General features: G+C 42.1%; 1 non-coding gene across 1 annotated transcript; it reads right to left on the reverse strand.

Moving 5' to 3' along the window:
- Positions 1-21,174: 21,174 nt before the first annotated feature.
- On the reverse strand, positions 21,175-21,246 carry TRNAW-CCA (transfer RNA tryptophan (anticodon CCA)). Its single transcript has one exon. It is a non-coding gene; the product is annotated as a tRNA-Trp (tRNA).
- Between the last annotated feature and the right edge of the window lie 297 nt (positions 21,247-21,543).

Here is a 21,543-nt window from a genome sequence, read left to right on the forward strand (position 1 = left end):
CTTGCAACGTTACTGCCTCTCTCAAAGTCTACACCAGAGTCTTGTGTAGCCTTACCCCCTCAGCTTAATCTGGTATGTATCCAGCCTCTTCAGGAACCTCCACAGCTTGGCTTGTCCTCTCCAGTGACCCCTCGGTCATGGTTTGTAGTACTTCTAGGAGAGGAAATGTTTTGTCTTAGGGACCTGTGACTCATTGGTTATGAAAAGCATGAATCCAGTTCGGTACTCCTCCACACTTCACAGCAGTATTCCCCACCAGTATCACTTGGCATGGCCCATGCCACCGAGAGTCAGGACAGCTTTTCCTCACATGCTTTCTGATGAGCACCCAATTACCTGGGCTCAGATAGTGGTAGAGGACTTTTGAGGTTTGTGCAGTCACGGCTTCAACCTGATGAGACACCGAATGAACCACATCAGACAATCGTTTACGGTAGTCAAGGATGAAGTAACCTGTGATATGTATCTAAGCAGTGGCAGGCACAGCAGGCAGAGACATTGCTTTTCCCTCAATATCTGATGGGGTGATAACCAATGTTCCCTCTATTTTTTTAATCTGTGTGCGGCAGTGTAAGGTCTATGTGCGCTGCAAGCAAGGCTGTGTGCGCCAGTAACCAGGCACGCCTGTGGGTGCAGCGCTAAATATCATTCCAAACTTTTTCTTAAAAAAATGAAAAGACTGTGCATTTCCTCACATACAGATCCACGTTAACGGTGTTAAGGCAGGTTTGAAACCATCCCACATAGCAATTTGAAACCATAGCAGCAATGTTGCTGCATTTCTGTTCTTAATTGAGCTGGGTTTCGGGGTGATTGTGTGCATTTGTTCAAGTTTTCATGTTGATTTCAGCTCATGATGGGCGCTGTGATTAACATGAAAACTTTAACAAATGCTCTCTTTGAGCAGGAAAAATAAAATTATAATAACGTTATTATAATTTTACTTTTCGCAGTTTCAGGGCTGGGTTAGGGTAGGGATGCATCAGGCTTTTGACTAACACATTTTAATGCTAGTGTCCGCATTCCTGCATTAAAATGCATTAGTCACGTAGTCTAGCCCCCTTCTGACAATACTGCAATTGAGGCACACTACCAATGAGGCAGCCCAGCATGCTAAAATTGTCTAACATATGAGGGCATGCAACTGTGTCTTCAAATTTAACATGCTATGCGTCAGAGAGATAATATTCATGAACAGCGCTGAGCAGGCAGGCCAGAATTTAACAGATCAATTAGCCGTGCCCCAACCAGCCTTCCTGTGAGTCTACTCTGGGGGTACCAGCCATCACGAGGGTGATCCATGGAGCGGGTCTTGCCTGCTGTTTTCCCACATTCACACCGCCCTTTTAGTGACCAGAAGCACACTCATGCTTCAAAGATTGGACACACCAGTGGGTGGTAGCTTTGTTTTTCCTTTTTCACATCCCCCAGCTGAGAAGTCACATTACCTGATCCTCTAGCGCAGGATGTTATAGTTTTACAGCCTGCTGGGCCCATTCCTTCCTAAGCCCCCCATCAGCCCGGACAGAGAATGTTGACAAAATAGTCAACTTGTCAGCCCCTGCCGTGCCCTCTGAACATGTGTTCTTTCCTAAACCGGAGGCACAGTATTTGTCTTGTCACTTGATCCCGGGACTTGATTGTCGACAGAGCGGCACACAAGTGTTTAAGTGCAACCAGCAGAGGTAAGAGCTGGCAAAAGCACTCACTGATATCTGAATAATTAATGTAAAAGCGTCAAGGTAACCATGTTGTTCCTGCTTACATTTCACATGCTTTACGTAAACTTGCTCTCACTGTATGCAATGTAGGGAAGAATATAGGTTAAAGGTTGCAATGTTGCTTGCGCCTATATAGGGTACCTATTTGGAATATAGCACCCATTCCTCTTCTGACTGGACGACATACGTAACTTATTACCGTACTACTGGTCTAACCAGATATAGGTACTCTCAAAGTTCATTAAACATTTGTTTTGCTAAATCCCTAAAAACTTCAAAAAAAAATTATAAAAGAAAAATGTTTGCAAGCCTTAGCTCTAAAGTGTCCGTAGTTATAGTCCGAACCACTATAAGCATTAGGAAGCCATGTATGCCCTAAAAAATGAAAGGAATGTCAATTTTGTTTTCTGAGTTCCTAAATTAAGCTTGTTTTTTTTAAAAAAATTGGCAAATTTCTTATAGCACATGACAAGCCAAATGAGTCAACTGTTTATGTGTCCTGGCTGGTAGATGCAACATTTCCACAGCTTGCTTCCGCAGTAGATGGCCCCTGTAGCACCTTGCAGATTATGTCAATTGAGCACAGATGATCTTCCACACTGTCCGCAGCCAGTGCCGGGGCAGGCTGTGGGCCGTCCAAAGCCTGGGTGTCAGTGGAGGAGCCGGTGTCCATACCAACAGGTGCAGTTACTAGCTGTGGTGGCTCAAGGAATGCCGCCATCAACATTGGAATACGATGAGGACACTGCAGAACATGGGTTGTTATCAGGTCTAGTAGAGCATTCACATCCGGTTGCGCACAAGATGGAAGTGTCAAACAAAGATCTAACACGCATCCTTCTCCGCAAAACAGGCATCGGAGTACAGGTAAGATGCAGTCCATCCAGACTGGTCAAAATGACAAGAACCAAGATACACTCAGTTCTCTTAGGCGAGGCATGCCTAGATGTTGTACAATGCGGTCACGGTATTTACAATTCAGGAGTGCTTTTTCCATCTCCTTGGTGACTGGGAAGTCCATTGCATAGCACATAGAAAACAATCAGGATACCTGCTATTAGAAACACGATTAGCGGAAGTCCTCCAAAGATGCTTCCGAATACGGAGTGTATGAAGTTTAGTATAACTCCAAGTACCACCTGAAGGGTGCCTAGAAGTCCAGAACCAATGGTCTTAAATGGGTGGACCATGCCTGTTGTATTAGACATGTTAAAGATACGATTTACCATTCCTGCGAAATGGAAATGGCACTATGTATGGATAAGCACCTGTATCTCTGCTGAAGACCTTGCGATCTGGAGATCAAAAGTCTCTCATGCGGAGGGTAAGGGCACAGACTTCTGTAAACGCATGGCTTTCATTCTGCCTAGAGTATCAAACCGTATTAAAGAAACATTCAGTGAAGGCCATAACAGGGCCTCCCTGACTGTATGTGTCGGTGGAAGCAATACTTGCATACAACAAGTAACCCTGGAGTTCACTATTACCAGATATGCGATGCCCGGGAGCATTTCGCAGCAGCCTTGACTGTTCAGCAACAAGTAACTCCCATTTGAAAGTAACCTGAATGCTGGAGTAATCATTGCAGCTGGGGCACCCCTCAGATGACAGGACAAGATCACTACAGAACCATTACAAGCCCTGTGCAGCATTATATCCTGACATATGAGTGATCCACTTCATTCTGAAAGTTTGTACCGCTTAAAAACATTTCTCGATCTCGACTCCAGCATCGAAATCTGTATGGTAATTCCTATGACTCCTTAATAGATTCCTTACCCATTTTTTAATATCTGCCTGCCTGCTTTTGTTTAAGGCAATACTGAAACTGAAAAGTAGTGACCTGTAGAGTTATGCGGCCATGGATTAGCCATTCTGTGGACTGTGAGTCTGCCACCGTAAATGGTAATCTATCCAATTTTTCAATACGCAGCATTGTACATTTTGCTCCCCTTTATGCCATTTCTATCTGTTTATCTGGTGGATTGTAATCAGAAAACAGAGACCTGCTGTTGATAAAACGATAAGGCACATAGCCTGCACACAAAGATTGCAGCGTCCTGCTTACCAACATCATAGAACCTAATTGAGATTGTCTGTGTTTTAATATGGCCACATCTTGTTCTAGTATGTCTATCGCAGAAGATACAATGTTGCATAAGGAATATATCCTGGAGGTCAATGTTGTTAACTCTAATAAAAGAGAGAGGGACCCCACAACCAAAGGGATGGAGTACCACAATAGACCTTCGTCAAACAAATATTCCCTTTGGGACACCTTAATGTTGGAACATATATTCTCAGGACACATACACAAGAACAACAAATACTAACGCGACACTATATTGGTGAGGCAAAATGTAAAGGTAGACAAGATTATAAGAGTATGCTAAACAATTTACTCATAGTAAAAAATCCAAAATAGTTAAAAAACAAGGGACAGACAATTAAAATAAGGAAACACTCAAATTCCTATTGATAAAAAGGAGGTACCAGACAGAAACTCAATTCAGCAAAACATCAGAATTGTCTTCAATTAGTATATAGCACAATCCTACTTTTTCTTAAGCATCGACACGTTTCGGCGGACCTTCTAATAAAGCCACCTTCATCAGGTATACATATATTGTCTTCCCAGTTAATTCTGACACTAAAAAAGATTTTTTCATTAAATGCATGTATACATAGAACATTCTGCTAAAGCACATCTCACAATTACATTGCTTCAACCGTTGTTAGAAGTATCGCAAAACATTTGATCACATATCACAATACAGAGTACAGAATTCACAAAGTACAGGGTTTACAACATCAAATCAAACACAAAACATTATCTCAAATAATTGATCATAGTGTTGATAGAAGATAATAGAATGTAATAACAAGGATATCTATGACATTCCATACTTGAAGGATAAAACGCATTCAGGTGCTTTCCTCTAAACCTTCAAACATGTTCATTTATTATTACGGTATGGAGGATACTCGCATTATGTCCTAATTCATTTTCATACTGGAAACTAATCTTTGTCTGAGGGACCAACTAATAAGATCTCCAAATAGGAGTATAGTTATCCTTTTATCGTTCTCAGAAGGATATAAATGAGTTCATCCTGGTAGGTCATTAACTAAGGGGAACCAACAGGACCACCCTTTTATAAAAGCACACATATAGCATTTTTTATCCAATCACATACCTCTTAAGCAAATATGCTAATGTTTCAAGGTAGATCACTCCTGCGTCCTTAATGTATCTCGCGAATTACGAGAAGGAACTCCTACAAATCAGCAACCTATGATTTCAGAGATAAATACATAAAGGCATGTAGTATATTTCAGCCCAAAGAAGTTGGCAATATTAAGGCGCTTTACCTACACCAACATATGCACACGTAGACCCACCTTTCGCAGTGCTTGTATCCGCAATATGACCCAAATCCAGGGTCTATGTCTCTGGTTAGACTATAAAGAGGTACTGACGAATGCAGTATATGGTTGCAGTATAAACTACAAAAAAGGACAATAACCAATAAATCAAGGGTACATATGTGCCTCCTTTGGCACAATCCTTTTTTACGGTAGCGATAAACATATACTCACATCTTTAAAATAGAATCTGTGCTAAACACGCGGTACGTATATCAGACCTCCGTTAAGCTTCTTTAAAATCTGCCACCTACAAGACATAAGTGGCGAAAATCACTAACTAGATCTCCTATTTCTTACATTTAACCAAAATACGCCATCCCTACACCAATACTCACATTTATAGGCGAAGGTACACAGCAAATACGAAATGCCGATTCCTAAAAACGTCCTATTTCTTGATAAGGTACCACCTAAAACGCCAAGAGATGGATATAATTAGGGGTCCTACTTGCCTGACGCAGCTCGCTTCAGCAAGTGCCGAAGGAAGCCGACTCTCCAGCTGATGCACTGATCAGGAAGCTGCCCTACTGTGCTGAGAAATCCAGCTCCAGTGTTTCTGACTCCATTTGCGGGGCGTTGGGAAATCGAGTCCCGAGAAAGAGATACCAGGCCTCCTTCATTCTAAAGGTATGGAGCTGATTAGAACCTAGAGAAACCTTTGGTAGATTCTTGGCAAAACTAAACCTATGCAAAAGGCAATACTTACTTCTTCCCTCGTAATAGACTTAGGTTAGGTACATTGGGGTAGGCGTATTTTAGAAGCGCCAGTTGAGTATTTTTGCCTGTGTATTTATATATGTATTTTTATATGGCTTAGAAACCATACAATGCTCTTACAGTATTATTGTATAAAACTATTCTCGTTGTGCGCATTATACTTTTCAGTCTGCCTAACGATTGTAGCAGTTTAATTCTCTTGCATGAGAAAGAAGACTGTTCAATAAACCTTTTATTGAAAAACACCCGTCTCGCTATTTCTCTGCAACTCTGTAGAAACAAAGCATGCACGATTGACTAGGTGAAATACTTATCTATTGTTTCCACGACTCTAAAGATACGTTTTATTCTTGGGGAAACAAAGTTGTCATGTTTATGCGGTTGTCAGAAACTAATCCCTTTTTGTGAATTCGAGAAAGTTTCTAGTGACCTCTGACCTAGCTGGCACTCACAATTAAGTTTAGTATATTCAATAGAGACCTAGTTGACCTACGTCCTACGTCAAATCTATAGGATATATTATTCCAATGCGCAGAGCCTATTGGGAATATAGGAACTACACTACACTTCAAATGTGATGAGTCTTTCCATTTGAACTTGAATTGAAGCTAGAGGAGGGGGTCTGCTACTTTGGAGTCCACGTGGTGTACTATTCAGTATCAGCCACATAGTGTGGTTTATTAGGTTGATTGAGACAAATCTTTTCTCCTTTTTTCCGGCAAGAGGCGGTAGAAGTACACTTCTTCTTCCTTCAACTGCTAGGACCTGTACAAGCTTTCTGTAGGATCGCCCACATTCTCTCTTGTCCGCTATTTTCTCTCTGACCAGATCCCTGACTTTTGAGATCCAGACAGGTTTTGCCATGACAGATTTGACTTCCCCAGTGGCGGTCTGCTTCAGGTGGACATTACTTCATTGTGTCCTGGATTCATTTAGATCCTCTAAAACAGCCAAATGATCATGGATGTCAGAAGGTTTTTCATCTGCCACTGCGCCTTCACAATCAAGATCAGGTACCACATTCTTGTCCCAGATAGGACCTCATATGGAGTGACGCCCCTAGAGAACTTCTTGGCATATTGTTCAAAGCCTGCTGCACTCCACATAGATGTTTTATCCACCTCACACCTGTGCCTAATACTCTAGCTGTTAAAGACTGCATTAAGTCTCATTTTTTCTTCTCCACAACTAAATTTCTCTCGGGATGGTATAGATAGGAGTGCCGCAATGCTACACCCAATCCTCGCATGGCCTCCTTGTAAGCCCAAGAGCTAAACGCAGGGCCCTGGTCAGATTGTAATGTACCAATTGTGTATGTCCTTATGAAGACTCCCAAATGTTTTATAACCGTTCGAGCATCAGCCGAGCGTTGGGGCTACACCCATAGGAATCTTGAGCAGGAATCCACTGCAACCATGATATAACTGTAAGCCCTATCTCTTTGCAAGGGGCTGCAGTGGTCGAAGTAAACACACGCTAGTGGTTAGTCAGATATTAATAATGGAGTCTGCGCTGGGCATGTTACGGTGGAATCTTTCATCTGCTGGCAGATGTCGCATTTTGAGACTAAGGGCCAGATGTAGGACACCCAATATCGGTTGGTAACAGCCAAAATTAGTGAATTTTGTCCGTTACCGACCTGTATTGGGCTTTCCAGATGTAGGTGTCATTTTTTGTAGGATTCGGTATTTTACCGAATTGGTAATTTAAGGATTCGGTAAAATACCGAATTCTTAACATATCGATTCGGTAAAATACCGAATACAGGATGTAGAAAGCACTTAGGTTAGTGCATTCCTTAGTTAAGGATTCGTTATTTACCACCAACTAGAAGTTGGTGGTAAATAATGAAACAACAAAATGTATTGTTAAAAGGAGGGTGGGGAGGAGGTACTTAGAAGGTGTCTGCACGGAAAGGATTTACTGTTTATTTATACGGTATAACGCTGATGCTTAGAAGGAACACCTGAATGTTAAATGTTGTGCACTCCTGCCTTCCTATTATTGCCTCATTTGGTGGTGTTAATTTCTGACCATCCTATTATTGCCTCATTTGGCGGTGTGTTAATTCCTGACCATTCTATTATTGCCTCATTTGGTGGTGTGTTAATTCCTGACCATCCTATTATTGCCTCATTTGGTGGTGTGTTAATTCCTGACCATTCTATTATTGCCTCATTTGGTAATGTGTTAATTTCTGACCATCCTCTTATTGCCTCATTTGGTGGTGTGTTAATTCCTGACAACTCAACAGTATCCAAGATATTCCACTTCCCTAACAACCCTTATTACCCTCACAGTCCATAGACCTTGAGCACTACTGGGTGTAGGTGACGGTCAGAATTCAATAGCACAGTGACCTGATAGGCTTCCTTTCTTTTTTCTCTTGGGCGAACCTCCGGGAAAGTGACACCACGGACGACTATGAAGACCACCCCATCCACCTATCACCTGAAGAAGGAGGAATCACCGGAGCCACTGCGACCAGCCCTTTTGATAGTGGAAAAGAGACTCATACTAGCCCTATTAAACAGGAAACTGTGTTTACTGAAAATAAAAGCACCTTTGTTCGACAATACATTCAGCCTCCACGTCTGTATATCCGCCCTGCCCTCCCACAAGGACATAACTTGAAGCATTAGGGCGAATGTCTATATCTAGCGCTCAACGCTTGAGAGATATACAGACTGTCGTTTCACCTCCTTTTTTCTTCAATCTATATAAAGAGGCTAAGTGAATGCAGCAAGTTTTCAATATTTTCAGTTACATCCTTGGAGTTTTCTCTATATAAAACTCATGTTTTGTTGACGAAAACTCACAGGGTTTCTTTTAATAGTATGCATATGCTTCCTTCCAATATTTCGAAATATAGCAATAACAATCGAAATGACCCTTAGGGAACAGCTACCTGTTTCCACAATACAGATAACCGGGGATATTGGTCTTCCGGTTTTTCATGTAACCTCTGGCACAAATTAGGGTTTCTACTCAATCCTTGCATGATGTGTGACAATGACGGTGCTAACCGGCGAAGGCATGCTGCACTCTTTTTGCTGTGTGTTTTGGACTGGAGTAGTTGATCAATTATGGTCCTAGGGAGTCTTCGCCCCATTAGCTCCATGATAATTTGTTAAACGGTAATGTTTATAACCATCGATACATAACGCAGAAGGTTTGCCTCATATGTTTACTAACTTTGGCTTTCAAATCCGGTTTTCGTCATTTAACCCAATCACCGCTGAGAGTCTTCGCCCCATTAGCTCCATGATAATTTGTTAAACAGTATTGTTTATAACCTTCGCTATTTTACGCAGAAGGTTTGCCTCAAATGTTTACCAACTTTGGCTTTCATATCCGGTTTCCGGCATTCCACCCAATCACCGCTGAGAGACTCTTGCTGCCTCTCTGGTCCGCCGATCTCAAACAAAATAGCGATGCGATTTCATAACATCGCTTCCTGTTCCGGGCAATTCGAACTAGCTCTTTCATTGGCCCGCTATCTAACTCATTAATTTTGTGAAACATTCTAGGTTCCTTCCGCTTTTCCCGGCGGTTTCCGGCTTATCGAGTTCATGGAAGGCCAACCAATCGGCAGCCACATATTAGCCAGACCAATAGGGAGACAAGTAGAGCATGTTCCCTCTCTGGTCCGCCACCACCATAGTTATCCAGCCAGTCCGGATGCCTCGTTACCTTCCCCTCGACTCAGTGGGAAGCTCGAGGCAACGACAGACAGGTGGGTGACGATGTCCTCTAGGCTCCAGAATAGTAAATCAAGCACTTTCAAAGCAGGAGAGACACAGACTCATTAGACTGTGCTAGTGTGTCATGTTTACTTATTTTTGACTTAAACTATGTAATTTTGTCAAATAAGCACAGGCTTTTCATTATGCCTAGTCTGTTTTTTGGATTTGAAACACATCTTTCATTGTTAGTTTTGGGCTGGAGATCCTTCCTGCTATCTTTCCCTTTTACAACAGAGTACTTACCAATCAGTTGGTAAAAACGAAATAATAACTTTACAAGATACATCTGTGTGACATTTTGTTACCAACATTTTCTTCTTTCTCTCATGTCTGTAGTGCGTGGCCTCTACTAACCTGAGCGAGTGCCAGGCGAGGTGAGGTATCCTCCATACACTTGATGGGTGAGTTCGCATTGGGCTGATAGTGCAAACGTATATTGTTTGGTATTTTGCTACACACTGTTGGCAGTATTGATGTTTATATGTGTCTAGATGCAAAATCTTTTCTTGTGTTTCAGGAGAGACATTCCTCACAACCATGACTCCATACCTACGATAAGTAGACTACTCTCGGTAGGTGTTGTCATTTGGTTTGTGTATGATTTCACATCACTATTATTATTTTCACTGTTGCAGTAGTGGTATACAAATTTAGGTCCTGACGAAAGCCATCAAGGCTGAAACATGTTGACCACATAGATATCCTTGATAGTAATATTTGCTGTTATACTATCACCACCTTCTGTTTTTAACCTTGCCGTTATGATGACTCCTCTATTAAAATTTTGCTTTTGGCATCACAACAGGCAATTTTAATCACTATTTTCTTATGTTATCACACTCTTTATGCACTGCAACTTTTGACCCTTCAGCTGTGACATCTCTCTTTCTCTCTCTGGTTGACTCCATACCAGTAACCCACAATACTATACAGTGGGACTTTCTGGATGGTACCATTCTATACAAAACAACCCAGATGACGAGATTCCGCCAATGGGTGGGCTGATGGGTTTATATATTTTATATACTTTCTCTTCTCATAACACACACATATATGTACACCTTTTTCTTCACACTACTTACTGAGTATTTAGATAGTGTTTTGAGACCCATGGCATTCTTTGTGTTTTGTTGGTAAATAATGAAAACCTTTTAAAAAGCATTTTTTGTGCTTTTCCAACAGTGCCATGCTGCAGACATACATGCCTTTAGCGCATGTATATCTGCAACATGTGCACCCATACCCACGTGAGGGGTGCAACAGGGTGTCAAAGTGACACCCTGCCACCCTTCAATGTTTCGCCCTTTTACCGAATCGGTATTTACCGATTTGGTCATTGACATTCATTCCTATTGGCCTCCAGGCTTATAGGAATGAATGGCAATTACCGAATCATTTAATACCGATTCGGTAATTACCGAAACTTACTGATTCGGTGATTTTTACAGAAAAGTTACCTACATCCCATTTACCGGTTCTTAAATACCGAATCGGTATGATTCGGTATTTAAGAGTTGGAAAACTGGGATTACCTACATCTAGCCCATAGTCTTTAGTCTGCTTTGTTAATCCAGGCCACCAATAGTGTTGTTTCAATTAAAAAAAACGTTGCCGTAATTCCTGCATGTACAGAATTGATCCATTTTTATGTTGCTAGAATTAAACCTAACCTACGATCCATTTTGGAATTGCTCTATCTCCCACTCCAGGAATATGAGCAAATGGAATGCTACTAGCATCCAAATTGTAGGAGTACTTGAGTGAAAATCTTTTTGGTACTGCTTTGCTGTTTTTGCGTGAAGCAATGACAGCCACCATAATCTTACAGTCTATTTTCATTTTAGAATGAGTGATTGCAGCTACGGAAGCCGTGCATACAGCCCCCTTTGCAGCCTCATCAGCCAATGAACGTGAACGCCATCACGCTGATGACTGAGTGTAAGTATCATGTGAGACCTCAGTAGTTCAGTTTTCAACTCCACTACCTGTTCCCATAGCATTTTATGCTTAATCGTGCCACCTTTTGTATCTTTGAACCCATTTTGAATCCTGTGCTGTAAATATTCATTATATGACTGAACACAGTAAAGGAATCACACACAATTTGTGTGGGAAATTCTCAATACGTATTTACCAGTGCCAGTATCAAGGCTTTTAACACTGCCAGCTGTGCCGTGCAGTCTCCTAGAGATTGCGTTTTCATGCAACTTGGATGGAACTTTCCATCTCGCATGCGACCTTTAACAATTGCACATGCAATGTTATATTGTTGCTTACTTCCTATGCCCAGTTGAGAAGATCTGTCAGTGTAAATTATATTATTCATACTGGTCTAGAGGCAATATTTTGTTTAGTAGAGGATGTTCTTGTTCGTATTGCAGGAATGCTTATGTCTTTAAATTTGGGTCATACCTATATTCTACATCTAATTCAGTAAGATAATTAGCCCAATGCATCCATCTCGGATGTAAGGCTTTAGCGATAGGAACGCTCGCTTTTGTCACAGCCTCTAAGGCTGGAACTGGAGTCACTACTATTATTTGTTTCCCCTGAGCCAGTGCTTTTTCTCTCACTACCGCAGTCTGTACTGCTGTCAGAATCTTTTCTGTAGATTTGTAGCGCATCTCAGCATTTGTGTACAAATGTAATTTTTATGCAATTGGTAATGTTTCACCTCCATTATATGTCAGATGGGTGTACCCAGATTGACCCGCAATTATACGGATCACCAGTTTGCATACGTTTATGCATGTCTGTAAGTGTTTGGAAGCTATAATGTCAAATTGTAAGGAACGAAGTGTTTCTGTGTGTTCCTGTGTCCATTGTCTTACTGAAATATCAGGTTTTATTAAATCGTAGAAATTAGGAATCCTAGGATTGATTGTAAACTTTTTAATGATTTTGGAGGTTGTAGCAGTGCGCATTTTGTCTAAAAAAATGTCTGACACACTTTTCCGTTCACTTGAAAGCTCATATCCTAAAAACAGGACTGAGGTGGGCAATGTTTGATTTTTTTAAAGTTGAATTTGTAGCCCTCAGACACAAACCCCAAAATGATGGTATTCACTCTGTTCCAGTGCTCCTCTAGGTAATCATGAAGACAATGCCTCTTCATCCAAATTTTGAAGTAACTCAGTTACTCTGGTCGAAAACAACCCCTGGCTGTTCTCATATGCTTGGGGGAGTCAAGAAAATTGCCTCTGAGAGGCTAGCGCTGAGATGTTGTTAGATGGCTGCTTTCAGGCACTACATTATTGGCAAAAAGATCCATTTGAGATATCAAGTGTTGTATTATATTTTTTCCACACAATGTTATTCATAAATGTGGCACTGTGTGCATTTTGGACTGCAAATGTCTTAGTGCAAGTGTTTAAGTTTCTTTGATCTAAAACTAGACAATATGAATCGTCAGTTTCCATGACCGGAAACAAAAGATTATTCATTGATGAGGTGCAATTTTCAATCACCCCTTGGTATTCAAGTTGATCTAAGACCCCCCTGACCTTTGTTTTAGCTTCTTGCTTTATAACATCCTGCCTATGTGTAGTAGGAGAATTTTTTAAAGGAATTATGTGGTGGGTTCAATCCTCATCTCATCCAACATGGTTTTTGTATAATGCTGGAGCCTGGGCTACCACCCACTCCTGCGCAAAAGTGTGTTTTAGGTACTTGTGAATAAGATCTGAGAATGCCTGTAAAATTTCTGTTTCCCCTTTAGGGCAATCCATGACAAATGCTGGTGGCCAATCTCGTTCAGCTAACAAAATGTCATAGCCAAACGTCAGGTTCTCCCAAAAGAGACCTCTCACTCTTTTACATTTGTCCCCCTCTATTTGGAGCGTTAATTCACATACTTTATGTGGGATATTTACACTAGTATCGGGTGTTTCTACTGTGATATAACCATTCAAGTCCGCTATCACCAGACATTCCATCAGGTTCTGATGGGCTATTGTTACTTCTGCTACACTGTCTAGCATTATCAGAGCCCATTTCCCATTCAGTAGTTGAGTCCTCAGAATTTTGGGCATGTCTGATCTTTACACCTGCTACCTTCTTCTTTTCGAACTGTGGCTTTTGCTTTGGCTTCTCTTCTTTTTTAGAAGTGTAATCTTGAGCTTGTTGCTTGTCTCTGGACTTTGCACGCTCTTCTTGTCTGTCTGAACATCCTTCTCTCTCTGAGTTTTTCAGTGAACCCTGAAAGGAATGAGAGGAACGTGTATCAGTATCCTGATACTTGTCAGGTTTCCTAATATTATCCCTATTCTAGAGGTTATAACTCTTTCTGGAGAGCTCCTGTGGAGGAGATCTACCTCTGGATTGAGATCTGTTTCCTCTAAAGGTTTTTCTGTTTTTTATTGTCCCACTTCTTCTTCTTTGAAGCAGGTGTCTGCTTGGGAGTGTCCTTTTCAGGGGTGCCCATTAGTTGTGGTTTTAAAGCTTTCCCATCCAACCTGTCTCTGACTAATTCTGCATACGCTGTTTCAATTATTTTAGGTAGTTTGTATTCCTGTTCTAAAGGACTGAACTCCCTTAGGCACTGGTGGATAGCCACTGAAGCTGCTTCCCCTTTAATATTAGCTAATATTATGGCTGATACCTGGGCATACTTACCTAGTAACTTCATCCCAAAGTTCAGATCAGGCTCTGCTCCCTACTCATTTTGTATTTGTCTCAATACATCTGGTACCACTGCTAATGACGGAATACCATGAGTCCTGGTATAAGTGGCAGCAAAGATTGTACCCCAAGTAGTACAATCTTCTACTTGTGGTGTTATCCCTATGGGCAAGCAGATTGTTAGAATTCTCTGTTTTTCATATGGGGTAGTCTTCAGGAATACTACCTCTAGCTGTTATTTACTGAGCTACCCAGAAAGGCATTTGTTCACGCTTTGTTGGGCATTTTGCCCATCACTGCTTATAATGTTTGAGGTGTGATTTTAGTTGATGTACCCTGAGCTTGAGTTCCATTTGTTGCAACTATTGCTAGTTGGACTGTAAGTGTCCTCATGATGAATTGCGTCAAGTTTCTGTATATTTTTATCACTTCTTTGTGTTGTGTGGGTAAGTCTCCTACTGGTTGTGTTTCAATGTCAGGATGTAGTGTATAGGCTGCAAATATTGACCATGTTGCCCCTTCTCTTCCGAGCGGGCCGAGTCTCACTCTTCTTCTTATGTGGGGTACGGTGCCTTTAAACCAGTAAAATTGTTCCTGGTACGTCAGCGGAATCTCAATGTGCTCAAACGGACAATATTCTGCAGGTGCATCTCCTTCTGTGTAGGAGTAAAATGTTTGTGATCTGGCATTTGCTCCTGGGAAAGTAACCCATGAATAAAATACCTCTGTTCTATATGATTTGTATGCCTCAATCACAAAAGCTACTATGCCACCCCTAGGTTGTAAACCATTCTCTAGCAGTTTTAGGATGACTGTATTTCTGAATTTTTCTGCAATTTGTATTGCATCTGCATCTTTTCCAGCTGACAGGTTTAGTTCTCCTACTAGTCTATCTCTGGTCTCAGTAATTTTTGTAAAGAAGAGCTTTTCAAGGGAACTAAGATACGGTGTTTATGCACAATTTAGGAACAATGTGTCCTTCAAGCTTGATTAACCAACAGCCAATAAATAGGATTTATACACCTACTCAGATGTGGCAGAGTTTGTGCCCACCCACTCCAGACATCGCTGGTGTTTTGTGAGTAAGGGTCTCTGAGATTAGCACGACTGAACTACTAAGATCCTACTGTTAAATAAGTACAACAACCAACGTTGGGCGCCATTTTGTGTAGTTCCTATATAGCTCATACAGGATCTGCACAATTGGATAACATAAACTGTGGGATTGGTGGCAGGCTGATTCTGGGCACCCCCACCAGATATGTTAGCCTGTCTGTATCGGATAGCTCACAGTGCTACCATAATCTCCTCTTACCAAGGAGAGCATAGTTTCTGGCAACCTCAGAACATGACAACCCTGATCCCTCAGAATCGTGGAAACAATATACTACCTTTCGCTCAGTCACTCGTGCTCTCTTAGTTTATCTCAGAGATACACAGAATAAACATACCGGTGTTTGTCAATAAGGATTTATTGAACAGTTGTTATTCTAGTGTAGAATAGATGAGCTGCAACAACCATTAGACAGTAGCTGAGCTATATGATTAGAATTACTATGAAAGGTAAAGGATGGTACAGTTCTACCATTTTGCAGCAATCATGAATATATACGGCTTGAGCCGGGAGGTTATGCTAATTTAATCTCGCTTTATTTTTAAAACTGTGACCTGTTGAATTTTCCCTGTGTGTCCGTTCCCCCCCTCGCGCTAAAGGGCTAGACGCGATCTTGCCTTGTGTTCCTTTTTAAAATCCTTTTTATGTCCCTTGTGTTCCTTTTTAAAATCTCCAACTACTGCCTCGTAGCTCGCCCATAATTTCCTTTGGGAGGAAGGGGGCTCGACACCTAGAGAAACGCTCCGTTTCCCCAGCCAGAGCAGCCTACTTGATCGGACTCTCTCGGTGGGTGTGGCCGATTACAGGGCCGTCATCTGCAGGGACTGGGTGAACACTAAAGCGGCCATATTAGTGAGGGCTCGCTCAGAATCGTCGCGCGGACGACGTCATAAATACATACGTCCATGGCTCCGCGCAGCGGACGCGCATTGCGGGCGCGCATTGCGGGCGCGCCGATCGCGCGCCGGAGTCAAGCCAGAGTCCTGCCCGTCTGCGCCCGTCCGCGACTGGACGGGGCTCGGGGCAGGACTCCACATATCCCCCTCCCAATCTCCAATGCTACCTCTTAACAATCAGAGTCCGCGGTACCAATATACAAAAGCCTACCTGCTGAATCTAGGTAAGCCATCATCATCCCATTGTTTGCATGCTACAGACCCGTTATTTTTACCCGCACAATGTAATATATGCCATCAACTACTTCCCAATATCAACTCCACCTCAAACAAAACTCAGCAAATAAACATGATACTACTGAACTGTAGGTCTATGCCTAAGCATAAAACTGAAATTCATGACCTGCTGACTAATGGAGATCATGACATCGTGTTTCTAACTGAAACATGGTTAGATGAAGCCTCCTCCCCGGAGATCTTAGAGGCTATTCCGAGCAACTACTGCCTTTTGAGAATCGACCGCCAGAAACAACGGGGAGGTGGACTAGCAATGATTTTTAAAATTGACTTTGAGTGCACTTTAATTGAACAAAAAACCACGGACAGTGAATGCGGAAGATTCACCATTAAATTAGACACCTCCAACACAATTACGGGATTACTAATATATAGACCTCCTGGAGCTGCAACATCCTTTTGTAGCCAACGTATTGAACTGGCCACTCAATTAGCCGTCAGACATAAAAATATCATCATACTGGGCGACCTTAACATCCATCTAGAGGATAGCCACTCCAAGGAAGCGCAACTCCTTTTGAATGCCTTCAATGCTATCGATCTGAAGCTTTTATCCATCCTGCCCACGCACCAACAAGGGCATTTATTAGATCCGATATTCACGAACTGTAAGGGCATTGAAACCTCCACACCAGTTCCACTGATATGGTCTGACCATAGTATGGTGCCATTTAGAATAGCTAAAAACACTATCACCAAGTCACATGCGAAAAACCCCCCTTGCAGACGCCGGAACTTTAAAAAATGCACCCCGGAAGTGCTGCTGCAGGAACTTACCGAACATCCCCTGGCAACTGGCGCTTCCCTACAGGAGATATGGGACAACTTTGAATCTTGGCTAACAAAAGCGTTAGACAAAACTGCCCCTTGGACGACCAAGCCCCCAGCTCGACAAACTAAAAACGCCCCCTGGTTCTCTGATAAATTGAAAAAGGCTAAAGCACAATGCAAATCCATTGAACGAATGTGGAGGAAAGACTACACCCCAGAACTCAAAGAAAAGTATAGAACCGAGCTGAAAAAATACCAAAAACTGGTACGATTAGAGAAGAGTCTTTATTACAAAAGCAGAATCATGGAAGCTAAAAACCCTACCAAAGAACTATTCGGCATCTACAGAGAAATCACTATTCCATCTCGCCTGGATACTAAAGACACCTACTCCACAGAGATATGTGAACAAATAGCCGATTTCTTTGTGAAAAAGGTAGAAAATATTCATGCCACGTTTACCAGCAGTACCAGGTCAGATAATAATAAGGCGGAGACTCTAGACGCCTGCTTCACAAACCCCGGTTTACCAACTTCAAGACTCCTAATAAACAGGAACTGATGAAAATTATAAACACCATTTGTTCAGGCTCCCCTATGGATGCCTGCCCTCCGGAACAGTACAAAGCGGTCATGGAAAGCGTACTACTGGATCATATAAGCAACATGATCACAACCTCATTCCGTGAAGGCATTGTCCCGAGAAACTGGAAATCTGCCCAGGTAATACCACTAAAAAAAAAAAACGAACATCCCAATCACCCAGCTTCAAAATCTGCGACCAATTTCACTTCTTCCTTTCTGTGCCAAGATCATAGAAAAGGTGGCCAATCTCCAACTCATGGAGTTTTTGGAGAAAGAATCTCTCCTCCACCCTTCCCAATCAGGGTTTAGATCAGGCCACTCAACGGAATCAGCCGTTCTGTTCTCCACCGAACAGATTCGGAAACTGGTGGACGAGGGAGAGACAGCAGCGTTAGTCCTATTGGACCTAAGTGCAGCATTCGATACCGTGCTGCACACCACGCTGCTGTCCCGGCTCTCAGACATGGGAGTTAAAGACTCTGCTCTCAACTGGTTCCAATCATACCTCACTGACAGAACTTTCCAACTTCATTGCCCACCCTTCAAGTCATCACCTCGCAATGTTAGCCATGGGGTTCCACAGGGCTCAAGTCTGAGCCCTACCTTATTTAACATCTATATGGAACCCCTGGCACACATTGTAGAGGAATTTGGGGTGGGCATTGTCAGCTATGCTGACGACACCCAGTTGATGTTCAAAATAACACCAGACAGTAGAGACTTAGCCTCCAACTTCTCAAACTGTATGCTAAGGATAGCATCATGGATGAACGCCAACTGCCTCCGTTTAAACGGAGATAAAACAGAGGTATTGATTGTAGGGAAGAATCCCACCGTCTGGTCACACTCCTGGTGGCCTAGCGAGTTGGGAGAACTACCTGTGCCTGCAGAGAAGGTGAAGAACCTTGGAGTCATGCTTGACCCAAATCTCTCAGGTAGAGCCCAGGTAAACAAAGTGACAAGTAAATGCTACAGCACCCTTAAAGTGCTGCGCAAAGTACTTGACCTTCTGCCGATTGAAGCGAGAAAAATCATAGTCCATGCCCTAATATCTCCTCATCTGGACTATGGTAATGTTCTCTTACTGGGGCTCAATCAAAAGAGCCTGCACCAGTTACAATGCATACAAAATTATGCAGCGCGACTGGTGCTCGGTCTCCCCCGCAGAGCCTCGACAAAAAATGCGCTGGCCAAGCTTCACTGGCTCCCTGTTAAAGAAAGAATAATATTCAAAACTCTCTGCTACACACATCGCATTGCCCAAAATAAAGGCCCTAGCTATCTAAGGGGCCTCATTACCATCCACAGGCCGATCAAAAATCTTAGATCAGCGGGCACGATGCTATTCAAAATCCCTCGCATCAACAAAGCTAAGATGGGAGGAAAATCCTTCCGCTATTTAGCCACCAAACTCTGGAATGCCTTGCCAATTCAGCTTCGTATGGAGCCATCTGAAACAAGGTTCAGAGCCAGACTCAAAACTCACCTATTTCCCAAAAACGAATCCCAGTTCGCCCGACCTTTTCCTCTAGATGGTTTGCATTTGCAGTCAGCGCGGGGACACACAGTTTTGTGCAGCCAGGCGCTTAATAAATGCTTATTATTATTATTATTATTATTACATAAAATACATGATAAAACGTGCGTACTCCTACAATGCCTGGCTAACTAGATGTACCTAAATGTGCCTAGCATCTGTGTAGGTGTAATGCCAAGAATCCCTCTAGGATCTAGTCATCCTCATTACCTGAGATGAGAGAATATGAGACCCCGTCCTGGTCTTGAGTTGCACACCCTGCGGGGTATGTTAAACTACTGCAAGCTGGAGTGTCTGCATGCAGGAACCTCTGCGTGTCTGATCAGTGTGTCAGCCGGGAAGTCTTGGTCTCCTCTCTCCTTCTAAGCGAGATGTGATGTATATATACCCATAGGTCTCCCCAGGGGTCCTAGCTTGTTGTGTTACTGTGACGTCCTAAAGGATGACGACGGGCCTGAACTTTAGACAGAGATATTATACAGGAGATGGTAGTCCTGCTCTGCTTCCAAGAAACCTCATGCATTATGTATGAGATTCGAACAAGGAAAAAACCTGCGTTCTGAATGCTGTGTCATATCTAGGTAAAAGGTCAGTCCCTAAGAACCGTTATGCATGTAATGTAGGGATGAATATAGATGAAAGGTAGCAATGTTATCTGTGCCTATATAGGGTACCTATATGCCATATAATAGTGTCTGGCTGACTACAGAGAGAGTGCTACCTTGCCTCTCATGGCAGAACAGCGAAAACGCTTTGTTGTAATCAGGCATTCCTAAGCCTCGTCTAAAAAGTTCAGAAAGACAGATTCCACAGCGTGCTTGAAATTCAAACCGATAATTCTAAAGCAAGAGTTTTCCAGGGAACTGCATCAGCGCCTAAGAGGTAAGCTAATATAGGAAAGCATCATATGGGCTTTCACGAACTGGCAGGGAAATAAGCCAGTTTCAATGAATGTATTTACCTAGAGATAAAGCGTCACAATTGATGAGCACATTTAGTACATGAATAATTGTCAGATGCACAACACGAGTTCTTCATGTTAATGTTTTGTGCTAGTTACATTCACTTTCTACATTGATTCGCCATGGTACTTTTGAATGGTCTAAACACGTCAGGTTTTCATTTTAGAACATTTCATAATTCTAACATTTTACATTATTACAACAAAGGATTATATGGGGATGTGGTCTACACCTGATTATAAAGCACCCCTACAAATAAAATGCGATTTCCACTCTATCAGTACTTTATGGCCCCCGAGTAAATGATTGCAAGTACCCACACTTTAGGATTTCCCCCCAAAAATGATTATTAATTACGCGTTGAAGAGTAATTGTGTAATTATCTGTAACTCTGCAAGAAAGAGTAACATAGAATTATCGAAATTGCTACAAATACACTGTCATAACTAAAATTCCGGCCAGCCCAAAGTTAATATATAGGAAGAAGCAGTGTGAATGCTTGAATACGACTGGAGATAGTTCCTGTTAATATTATAAGCGCCTAAAAAATATATTATATGTGGAAACCTATACAAACAATGCAAATTATGCGTGACTTCCAGGTGCCATAGATATTTGTCAGGAGCAGGTTTGTTCCACTTCAATCCATATGAATTTGATCTACATGTATTTATTCATTAAAAAGGTATTTGTTAAATATTTTTTCTACTTTTATTTAGAACATTATCTGAAACACCATATTTTATTTCATGACAAGTGCAAAATATTTGGCCTTTTTATGATCCCGACGTGATTTGAACACGCAACCTCCTGATCTGGAGTCAAACGCGCTACCGTTGCGCCACGAGATCAGCTGTGTGCATATTTGAAGAATGAGTTACAACCAAGTAATGACGTCTGTTTCCGAAATGCCACTGGCACACTAAATTGTTGCTTTTCCAACACACTTGAGGAAATAGGGGGTTGAGATGAATGATGTTATTCTGTTAGTGGACCCTCAGTCAAGTGTTTTTAACATAAAAATGTACAAAGTAGTGAATAAATCAGGCTTCCCATGATGACTCCTCCCGGCTAGAATGCTAATTCAAGCTCCTGCGTTGTTTGCACCCCAGCCTTTCCTGTTCCCCCTAAATTTACTTTTCTGCTGG

This window comes from Lissotriton vulgaris, chromosome 12 (genome assembly GCF_964263255.1).
Source record: "Lissotriton vulgaris chromosome 12, aLisVul1.2, whole genome shotgun sequence".
In the NCBI taxonomy this organism is placed as follows: Eukaryota; Metazoa; Chordata; class Amphibia; order Caudata; family Salamandridae; genus Lissotriton; species Lissotriton vulgaris.